Here is a 12,480-nt window from a genome sequence, read left to right as displayed (position 1 = left end):
TTTAAGAAATTTAAATTAGTTTCAATATTGAAATAACATTGCGTTTAAATTTTGTAATTATCTGCTGTGATAATTGACATTCCAATGAAAGGGGTTAATTATTAGGGTTACGAAAGAGGCGGAATTTAATTCCTAAAAAGTTTTAAAAATTAATTTAAATTTCTATTTAAAAAATTTAATCTAAAATTGCTGTACCATAACAGGAACTTTGAGTAACAATATGAACTTAATTCCAACCAGTCTTTAAACTGTGATCACTCATTTAGAATTATTTCGATTATTTAATAAAGGTCTTGTCATGATTTGGAGATTAAAAGACCTGCGATTCCATTAACTGTAAATTACAGAAATTAGAGACTGGAATTTAGAGACTATATAAAACAGGGGGAATTATTAAAATGAAAGGATTTCCTCCTCCGAGTAAAGACTGGAAAACTCAGTCTGCTACGCTCGCAATTTGCTTATATAACAAGTGTGGCAATAAAGTTCCCGGACTGGTGCTGTCGTGTACCATGAGTTTTAAAATAAATGGACGTGGCATATTGTAGTTTAAAATTCCTCCAACAGATGATGGTACAGAGTTTGTCTAGTAGACTGACAGCTTGCAAGTAACAACCAGTTTTCGTTAGTAGTATTAGCGTTCCGTGTCACCAAATTGCAATGGAGCAAATAACGAATATCAAATTTTGCTCTAAACTTGGAAAACCTGCAAGAGAAAAGTATGAAATATTAAAAACTGTTTATGGTGATGAAACTTTAATTAGTACCAGTGTGTTCTAATATGTATAAATGGGTCTAAGATAGATGTGAGGATGCTTGCGATGACCCAAGGAGTGGAATTCCGTCAACTTCTCTAAATCAGCACGGTTGAAAAAATTTAGGAAATTGTCGCAAGGGATGGTCGTGTGGCGCTTAGAATGATGGATGATGAGTTGGAGATGAATACGGAACCGATTCGTTAAATTGTGCATGGGAAAAGAAGGTGTGCGTAAAGTTTGTACTGCTCATCCTCACAGAGGAGTCAATGCAACGAAGAATGTCATTCATTATGCGAAGAGTTCATTCAGAGTTTTCAAGACAATCTTAATTTCCTCGATGGTATTGCCACTGGAAATGAGTGTTGAGTATTTCACTCCGACCCAGAGACGAAGCGTTAGAACATGCAGTAGACTTCACAGAGGCTCAAAAAAGTTTTTTTTTACAGAAGTCCAAGTTCAAGACGATGCTGATCACGTTTTTCGACAACAGAGTGTTTTTCAGATGGAATTTCTACCTGAATCAAAAAGAGTCAAAGACTATTTAAGTTCACTTCCCGGGTGAGACCTCAATTTCGAGATAAAGGGGAGCAGTTTCAACGATCCACCATCCACCCTACTCTCCCGTTGGACTTATTCCCCTTTCCGAAGGTGAAAACTTCCCTAAAAGGATAAAGATTTTAGGACGTTGAATACATAAAGCAAAATATAACCGCCAAACTGAACATCATATCTTTGGATACCTTCGTTGACTCTTTTCCAAAACGTTTTGAACGGTGTACTAAGTACATTCAATCAGGTAGTGATTTTTTTTTAATAAAAATAAAACCATCTTTGAGCTCCTTCACTTTGTATTCTTTTTACTGCACCAATCCGTGAATGTTATTTCCCAGGGAAAAATTTGCTACCTTAATTGTTAGCAAATTTTTCCTGTCTCTGTTGGAAAACCATTTTACGGTAGACCCACAAAATAGAATATCACTTTGTTTACGTTCTGCAGAAATTTAATTTAATCACATAGTGATCTCAAGTATGTTTTAACGATCTTAGTGGAGCTAGAAGCAGCGTTCGACTCACTTCGGCGAAAGAACCTCCTTTGCCACCTCCATCTCACTAGAACACCCACGAACCTCTGTCTCTTTATCTAATCCTCAAAAGTTATTTTATTAACAGAAATATCTTATTGCAAAATTTCAGTTAATAATTAGAATAGTTGATCATGGCCGTCCTCGGAGTTTCATTCCTGGGTTTGAATTCATGGACATCGACCTCTTAGTCTATACGGATGACTAAACCATTTTTATCAGTATAGAATAGTTCTTTAAAAGGTAAAGAAATATGTGGCTCACTTACTTGGTGTTACTAGATAAGAATTGGGGGTTAAACTTCGAAACTCTTTAAACGCTGTTTCGCCTTCACTCTGCACCAGGGACTTTATGAAGTTCTGTCCACTGAACAGAATCAACAAATGACTATCTCGTTGACTTTTTTGACAGCTCCCAATCGCTAATGAACTCCATCCACAAGTTTACCTCCTCTCTTAAATTGCAAAGTTACTAGCTCTCGTCTAATTATTGTAGTTTATTATTATTATTTGTTTTATGATTTTTCTATTCTCAAATGAATTAATTATTATTTGTTTTATGATTTTTCTATTCTCAAATGAATTAATTATTATTTGTTTTATCGGTACACTAACTTAATGCAATCCTCTTTTGTACATATGATTTTAATGTTTAAATCTATAGCAGTGTTTATCTTCCTGTTGGATTACATATTATCGTTATCAACTCTGTTCATTGTGCTGCTCTCAGATACACTGCTAATGATTGCCTCTTATGTATCTTGTTATTAATAAAAATAAAAATAAAATTGATATAAAGTTGATCGCGTAGATCCTGTATTCAGGATCATCTTGCTCTATATGCCCAGGGCTTGAAGGACTGTGTCAATCGCTGCCCTCTAGATTCTCACTGGTTAGCTGCTTCTTGACTTGCATCTGATATACTGAAGTCTCTTCTATCATTTGCGATAATGTATTCCACTTGCCATCTATTGAATAACTACTTCTATCCACACAGATGTAACCATGGAATCTATGGGTTGAAAGTAATTATAAAGACGAAACACAAAACCACCTTACGAACAAAATAAATCCTGCCATGTGGGTATTTTATAGGTTTGGGTCAGTTTTGGTAGATCGATTTCGTTGGCTTAGATGGAAATACCACTAACACCTTTATGAATAGCTGTCAAAGGGTGAAATACGATGTTTTTTGAAGTTCACAATCGCCAGTGTCCCTTTGAACCGGCACAGCTTACGAGTTCCCGATTCCTTTTTATTTCTTGGTTATTCATGTACTAAAAACGGGCACATATGCTTTAGTGGGTTTAGGCCTGCTTCTTCAAGAGTCAGGATTGTTGGTTCGAGTTGCTGGAGGTCAGTCGTTAAAATGAACTGGTACGTTTTTGACAAAGCAGATTGAATAATACTTCTAAGGAAAGTTTAATCGAAATATTCATTTTCAGATATCCATTTTGCTCTTAGCAAGCCAATTGGGAAGTTATTTATTCTTGAACTGTTCTTAATATATCCATCTAATAACTGGGCAGTACTCTTTAAATCAAAATTTGTTCACAGATTTGTTGATGCTGATTATTACCAGTGCGTATTCCCTGAGGATTGGAGGCATCTTCTTTTTTTTGCTCTTCTCCATATACAGACTTTAATCTGTATATGAAGAACAGCAAAATATCCTGTCCAAGAAAACGCTTTCTGATGTTTTACTGCTGGTAAGTAATCTTTTTAATAGAACTTTTGAAAGTTATTGAAATTGCTTTTGGTTTATTTTGTAATTTTTAAGATTTTACAAACAGATTAATTTTATATAAAAATACCTATCGATTTTACTTTACCTGTCTATAAACCATTCCGATGATTCCAGTAAAACTTCCATTACTCATCTTCCCATATACGTCATCCTCTGGATACCGTACCTTCACTCTACATAAATAATAAAATTATGTTCAGTGTTCTTATAATGGAAAGAAACTGGTGTTTCGTACACTGAATTATTTATAAATGTAATAAATAAAAGTCTTTTTCACTGAGATCGTTCAGGAGGTTCTAACTAAGAAGAAAAGAATGATTAGCTTTATTACAAGAATTTAAAAAGTCCAGAACTCCCACCCTCCTTCATTTTCTTTTGATTTCATGAATGATCCATTCTCCTTCAATCCAAAAATTTAAATGCAATTGAGGCACAATATGTCCTTAGCAGCCTTTGTGCCAGTAAACAACGTACCAAAAACATTAATGCAATTGAAATTACGTTTTGGCAAATGCAAAATATTTCACGTTGTTGTTATTTGTATTAGAAATTTATTGACACAAGAGTCCTCTTAGCTAAACCGTCCCACAAGATGTTAATGTGCTGGAGCATTAAGCTAAAACCTTCCAACGGCCAATCATCATAGGATACCACTCAATGTATTCGTGTGACCGGAACTTAATTGCAACATCTAGATTAACAGCGGCTGATACAGTCATCAATTAAAAGCGTTACTGCAGTAGAAAATTCAGCCAAAAAGCAGAAAATGGTGGAAAAGAGACTAAATAGCTCTTAGAAGAGTTCTTTTCAGATATCATCGAGTACCGTCAAACAGGAGCTCAGTAGACAACTGCAAATGATATTGGTACAAGTACAATATATAAGAATCTGCACAGCATCGAATTTTAAGGAAGATCTCCAGTGGACAAACTAAACTTCACACTGCTAAAGCCTAATCGACTTGCCTTGTGCACAACCAATCGTAAGTCCTTCGAATGTTGGAAGTTGTCCTTTGGAGTGGCCGATCATTGTACACGATTTGATGATCGAATGGCCGTGTTTCCCACGGGTAGATGCCTGGAGACCGTTTGATTGAAGTGTGTGTCGTCCAAAATGTTTTTCGTTGTTTCAGTTTGGACAATTGGCCGGCCATTCTGAAATGAATGCCTGTATCGAACTTTTCATTAGCGACAATTCCGACCTTCCTTCATTGTGGTACAGGGACGATACAGCAGTATAGGGAAAGCAATATAATTCTTTTCTGTTATGACAATTTCAAAATGACAACGAGCCCCTTTTTTTACACATCCCTGCAGAAAATTGGTTTTATGACATTGGCATAAATCGCTTTAAGGGTCTGTGCAGAGTTTCAACATTAATTCTCTCGAATGTTAAGATTAATTTTCCCCCAAATCCCCAGGAAGTACATTACGTTTAAAAATTGGGGTCATTTGTCGTAGTCGCAATGCAGAGAATTCAGTGTACATGCCATATAATATTGTTTGCGCATTGTATTAAGACCGATAATAAACTTTTTATCTGCATTATGTATTTCTCTATCAAAGCATGTACTGATATCGTAATTCCAGACTTACTTAAAGTTCATTATCTCAGAGAGAGTCTTGATGTAAAACATATTCTCTCCACCAACAAGAATCCATTCTCCACTGGCATCTTTATCCAGTTTCAGATATTCACCCTAAATAAAAACGTGGAAGAAAAGTTAGCAATCTAACATGATTACAATGAATATGAGTTCTCAGCAAATTATACAAACTCTCAATGGAACGTGGATAAAAAATAATTCTCAACCTTAGATTAAATTAATCTCTTTGTGTAAGAGAGATTAAATTAATCTACTTATATTAATGTTCTTGACATAACTTTGCTTCGACAAAGGCCCCCACTTACACACTGCTCGGGTCCCTCCAGTCACTATCCGTCAGACTAAAGGCAGCAAGATTATACACTAACTAATCCCAATACCTCAGCAACTATCTGAAGGCTATCACAGATTCAGCGATCAAAAGGAATAGATGGATTTTTGGACACCCAGAAAATATAATCAAAACAGCATCCAGCCAATGGCAGTCCCATTGTTGGAAGAGTTGGTAGATACAAGAGGACAGCGGAGGCCAACAGCACTCATTCAGGGCAACGGAAAGGACACAGACAGTCAAATAACAATCGAGTCAGCAGCAAAACACCAAAGAGTAAGTCACATCTACCTCGTATGTTACCGTGGAAAGTAATGCAGTTAGATCGGATTCGGGAACACCAGCACTGGACAGGGGAGGATCGGAAAACGTTGCATCGTTTGACGAATCTCAGTTCCAGTTGTTTCACGATTTTCGGAGGAACACAATATGCCGAAAACCGCATGAGTCCATGGACCCATTCTGCCAGCAATGCAAGCTGGTGGCAATGGTGTGATGAGTATTTTCGTGGCATCAAAGTGGATGCTGCATATAAAAAAAGGACAAAGGACTGTCATTATTAGGGCCATCCAAGAAATGACTTATATCCATCTGCGAATGATTTCTTCCAACAGGAAAATGCGCATGTTACGAGACCAGAATTGTACCGATTTTTTTTTCCAGGAGCGTTCAAGTGAATTCAGTTTATTGCAATGGCCACCCAGTCACCAAATATCAATCCAATGAAACTATGTGAGAAGAGTAGAGCGGATTTCTACTCCATGGTCGTCGGAGTAGAGATCCGTTCCCAGCTGATTTCTGATAGTTATTGAAAGTAATTAAGTCAATTCGATTATTACCCATGTGATACTATTCCAACATCCGGTGGAGTGCATGCCACGACGAATCCATACTATTTTTAGGACTAAATATATATCAATCAATTAGGTTGATACAGCGTATATAGACCTAATTGATTTGGCAAAAATATCAATTGACAGAGCTATTGATCATTTGTCAAATTCCCGACGAGATACTGCAAGACATGAATATAGGAACTTCCCAGAGGTGAAAAATTTCCCTTGCCACACTCAAGCAGTGGAGTGTGGGAAGTTTGTAAATGATACAGCCATTGTGCGTTTATGTGATACTGACAACACAGATGGGCACATTTGCTGAAGACTTGCACGTCGAAAGAAAATAGCTTCGTTTAACAGTAACATTTTGAATGCAGCTTTTCTACAAAACTGTACAGTGTGATATCTGTATGGATATAACCAAAATATCCAATAATATCAGTTCTTACCTTTCTGGCAGCTACTGTTACGGTGTAACCCTGAAGATTTCTACACTGGTGATGGTTATTTAAAGATGATATGCGGAAATGGCGCTTCTTTTTAGAAAGCACAGTGGGTGAAGCTGATGACCCAAAGAGTGGTTTCTTGTAATGGTATTCTTCGTACTCGATCCGGTTCTGCAAATATCAAGTACAGATACCATGGGAAGATTATATAGATTATACTACAGAAAAATTCAATGGCCTCTCATTTTATAGAACAAACCAGGAATTAATTGGCGATAGCGATAACATTCCACTCAATTCATTGATAGGTTGTGGTAACGGTGGATTGAAATTAGCAGAAATGAAACAGGCTATTTTAACTCCTTTTCTGAGTGTATTGAATGAATTGTATTTTAAAAAGGGAAAGTTAAGGGACGGTTATTGTATGCCAAAATAATCCCAGAACGTTCCATAACACTGGAGAGGAAAGTGGAACTGTTCTAAAGAGACACAGCATGAATACTCACATTTTGTGTGATGCTAGACTTATTCGGAGAAGGGCTAATTAAAGTGAAATCATAAATGCTACGTAGGTAAGATAACCTTTCTGTGACATACGAGTTTTTCACTGGTTCCTCCACAAACAGAAACCATTTGTTCGTAAACTTTGCTCTCATGTGTACCTGAAAGAAAAAATAAAATTGTTGTCAAAATACTTGAAAGTTTCAGCATTTCTGACATAAATACTGAATTTTTCGACTGCTGTTTAAAATGTTTTAAATAGGATTGACTGTACACAGTTCAGAACCAGAGAAATTGAACACACCTTCTGAAGATTATTTAAAGCATGGCCAAAAGTGTTGCTGGTATAAATAACGATATAATTCAATTCTTGCTGGGTAACTGGATTAGTATCAAATGGATGGCTTAAACTGTTGATGAACTGGATCCCCTTGTTATCTTGAAACAGTCTTTGAGAAATTCCTGCTTCATGCAGGCACTGCGTTTCTTTTTCTTTGCTTGACAGTACGGAATCTGTGTAAGAAAACAATTAAGACTTCTAAATTCCATTGTAGGAAAGGACCTTTAATTTAAAAACATTCAATATGGAAAGAGGCCATATATTTACTTATTCTGACTTTTTTAAAGATCTTTATAGACGTTCTTTGAAGCATAACGCCCTTACTTTCTGAATAATAAGATTTCATCTCTTTATAAAGATATCAATTATGATATCAATCTGATATGTTATTATGATATCAATCTGATATCATAATAACATTTTAGCCTTTCGGGTAAAGCAAATAACAACGCTGTTACCCCCCTCCCCCCTTGCCTGGCTTAGTACGATGCCTTATTCGGGAGATTCTCACGGCTGGCTGAAATTTAAGAATAACTCCTACAAGGAGGGAAGGTAAGTTTCTTTATGTTTTGATATCGAAGCAATGTTTCGACAAAGGTTGCAAATTTGTTCTCCCTGGAAACATGTGTTTATGAACCCTCAAAACCATGCATTGTTTTCAACTGTCCATAAAACTAACGACATGAGCAGTAGTCATGTCACTTCCTGCAACCAGTGTATTGGCAAGAACTTGAGGTAGTCCTAAAGTCAACATAGAGAGGACAATGATATAAATCATGAAGAAAGTTCCAAATCCCATATCACACACTATTACCAGAAATAGGAGAAATCGAAAAATTAAAATGAAAAAGTTGCGCTAAGAGATCTGTCTTGTGAAATTAAATATGATATAGATAAATTGGGTAAGAAACCACCTCCTGTTAGCAATGAGAGCAGCAAAAAGTGACATCTGGAATAAACTGCCACGTGACGGCTACTTTAGAAGAATCAATGCATCTCGATTGCCATTTTGCACCAATAATGTTTCACTAAACATATTCTTTTTCAGTTTTAGGTTCAGAAGTGATATTAGGCTCTTAGTCCACAGAAAGAGAAACATGATCACTCGGAGGACATAATGCGACATAATTCTGCACGATCTAGACATAACCATCGAACTTCACAGTTCAAGATCTGTGTGGTCAAGGTTTCTTTGAAGATCATCATCTCGATTTATTACGAGGTTGCACTATTGGACAAGAATGAATCCTTTTGACAACTACCATAATCGTTCCTGGTGCTGGTTTTTAGTGCTAACAGCAAAAGCTGTACTCGAAAAACAGTTCCTGATTACATTACGAATTGTTTCTACTGTTCAATCCGAAAGCAACAAAGAATGTTCTTCCATAGAAAGGAATCGAACGCCATCATGAAGTCAATCAACAAAAGCATTAAGAAGAGCATCTTCACAATCCAGCCCGAAATTCGAGAAGACATTTTTTATTCTTGACGAAGAGTTTTTCTGAAAGCAAGAAGACGTTCAAATATTTTGTCTCGGTTCGTTTAAAGGGCTATGGGTCGGTTTAATTTGGCTTTTTTTTCCATTTCAGGATGATGCGCTGTAAGGTATATTTCCAGCTGTCAATAAATAGTTCCTCTGAGAGGCATTTATTGTACATAATGCTCAAGATAATAGGATGAAGAGTATGAAATTATTGGATAAAAATCGGGACCATTTATTGTTTTTAACTATCGAAATAGGTCACTGGTTTCTTCCAACACAAAGAAGGATTAAGGTCAGAAGAATTGCCCTGTTGCATAGGTAACTACCAACTCACCCAAGGCTTGTGAGGTATCTGTGCACGGAAGATTCCTGAGTCTTCTTTTAATTTATTCAAATTTCCTAATAGAACAGCACCTTCCGTGCATGTAGTGCAATAGTTATAATTATCGTCTCTCCACAGCTGGTGGTAAATGCCCGAATTCGAATCCCTTCAATGCAACGACAAACTTTTATTGGCTTTTTCGTGGCTGAGTTAGTCGGTCTCAGCAGTGGACAGCATATTTTTCGTCCAACCGCAGAAACATGCAATTTATAAACATAATGCATATAAGTGGATGAGATTATTCACGGGTGTCCCTAATATGGCAACTTTTTTTTTTGTCGAATAATCAAACTGATGGAAAACTTCACAACAAATTTACCTGATATGGAGAAATACAAGTGGAGAACGTATTTTCTGGAGTCTGAAATCTGATTTTGAATACTGTCGACTAGACTTTCCACTGCACTATATTTGCAACCTATGAAAAGAAGAAAAAAAAACAATATTTTATTATCTGTGTCAAGACCATTGATTGATTAATAGAATAATCAATCCTAAACTAAACTGCAACTCCGTATATCATTCGAAAAGTATACACTACGACCGTCAACTTCGTTAAATAATAACACTCCCACCTTTCGGCTCCTCTGAATAGTTCGTGCCCTTTATGTATACACGGGCTTTGCGATCCGTTAAAAAAGAAATTGGGTGCAATGAAATAAAGTGAATATGAAAAGGGATCATCCCTGAAAAGCAGAAATACCACTTTTTGAGAAAAAGTGGAGAAATACCATCAGGGCCTGGAGGTTACTTGGCATCAAGATTGTCCAAAATTCTTTTAACATACTTTTGACAGTAGAATTCGGGAAGCATTGTGTGGAAACAGGTATTTATAGATGGAGCGCAGTGTATTGTCTGCGTATGTTATCTGTATGTAAACTGCTTGTGTTCTGTGGTCGATTTTCTGTTTGCTGTTCAAAAACCCGAGTTTCAGAGAGAAAAGATCATGCTACCCTCAATTGAGACCAACTAACAAAGTCACGTTGGGAAAAAGGACATAAAACTTCCTCCCATCATTGATGGGACTCGAATTCAGGTATTTTTCACCCGGTGTGGGAAGGACGGCAATCCTACTAACTGTATTACCAACGAAGGAAACGATCTTGGTAAACCACCTCCTATCGTTCCCAGTACACTCCATACAATGCTTCCTGAGTTCTACTGTCAAAAGGATGTTAAAAGAATTTTGAACAATCTTTATGACAAGTAACCTCAAGGCCTTAATGGTATTTCTCCACTTTTTTCTCAAAACCTACCCTACTGTGTTCAATCTGTTCTGAAAAAGAACATAATCGCTTTTTAGCACTTTCTTATTCAACTGGGGTTGGTTTTTCCTTCTGACTGGAAATTTATTCATATCCAGCCAATTCCTAAAAAGGGTAACAAATCTCTCCCATACAATTTTCATCCCACTGCACTTTCTTCTATTGTTTCTGTAGTAATGGAGAAATCTATTAACTGGCAACTCCTAAACTATCGAACCTTCCATCTGATCAATAATCGCCAATATATATTCCATCAGTTTCAATCCACTGGTGATATATTGCCTTGTGTTACCCGACTATGAACAAATTCAATGTAAAAGTTTGGTGAAACTCAAGCAGTTGTTCTTGAGTCCTTTATGACATATTTCTCTCGAGACGTTTATGCCAAACACGATCAAAGACTTTTGATCGTCTTCGACATAAAGGTCTTCTAAATAAGCTTCCATCTTATAAACTGTCCACTTTTTTTTGTAATTCGATATCCATTTTCTTCTCTGAGCCCTTAATGCAGATGATGGTAGATGGCCATCTGTCGTCTAGCGTCTCCACTAATGCCGGTGTTCCCCAAGGTTCACTCATTTTTAGCACTCTTTGCTCTTGAATATAAACGACCTTCTTCCATTGACCGAAAGTATATCCATAGTTTTGTTCATGATAGTACATTCATTACATTCTATCTTTCAATGTGAGAAACCTTGCCCTGCACAAACATCTTCAACTTCTATCAATACCCGGTAATTCTCAGTGGAGTATAGATAACTTATTTTTTTCAATCCTTCTAAAATCTTCTTACTCCTGTCTTATATCTCCCAAAAAAGGATTCTTCTGTTCCTATGCTTATTTCGACGACACCCAGATTCCTAGACAAGCTCACACATCTCTGATAAGGTTTACCTGGATTTCTAGTCTCCCTTGGCAAAGTGGACAAGGAGTTTTCTCTTTCGCTCTCGGCGTTAATTTTTGAGATTTGTACACAGTCCCTCACCGTGCACAAATGTGCACAAATCTCAAACCCGCCCTACCATGGAATATTGTTTCCATTTGGGCACTCCCCATAATCTCTCTCAGGCTATTAACTCCTTGTGTCATAGACTTGCCGTTTCTGCTGCATGCCCTTTCTATAGATACGCGCATCCACACTGTTCTTCTGAATTAGTATATTTAATCCCGCGCATTCAAAACCAGTCTGAAAACGTGCCACAACAAGTCATTCACTGTGTGCAACCCCCCCCCTAAACGCACAGAAACAACTTTTCTTCTTCTTCGTTTGTTTCTTTAACGTCCATTTTCAGAAACAATCTCCCTTCATACATATTTGCTGAAAGTTACAATCTATAGAAGTTCATCAAGCCTAATGTCAATAATAACTTTCAGCTCTCGCAGGTATAAGTACTCTAGGCTCTAATACCTTTCGCGTTCAAAGATTCCATGAAAGAACCTTTTTTATATACGTTGTGGAATGCGAAATTTTCTGCAAAGGCGCAGTTACTAGGTGACGATTTTGTTTATTTTTGTTTCCATAGTAATGTATATAAATCTCTAACTATCGAAAAATGACACGTTTCAAGGCAGTGATGGTACCTGTGTTGGGGTGGAGTTATATTGATTTCGTTTCTATTTTAGGATTTATTTATTTATTCTTGTACCAATTGTGCCAACTTTTGTTTCCCTTTTTTTTTTTAACGAAACCCCAAGAACGAACGT

This window comes from Mastigoproctus giganteus, chromosome 6 (genome assembly GCF_048544385.1).
Source record: "Mastigoproctus giganteus isolate SK-2022 chromosome 6, ASM4854438v1, whole genome shotgun sequence".
Taxonomy (NCBI): Eukaryota; Metazoa; Arthropoda; class Arachnida; order Uropygi; family Thelyphonidae; genus Mastigoproctus; species Mastigoproctus giganteus.
Note: the sequence above shows the minus strand (reverse complement) of the source record.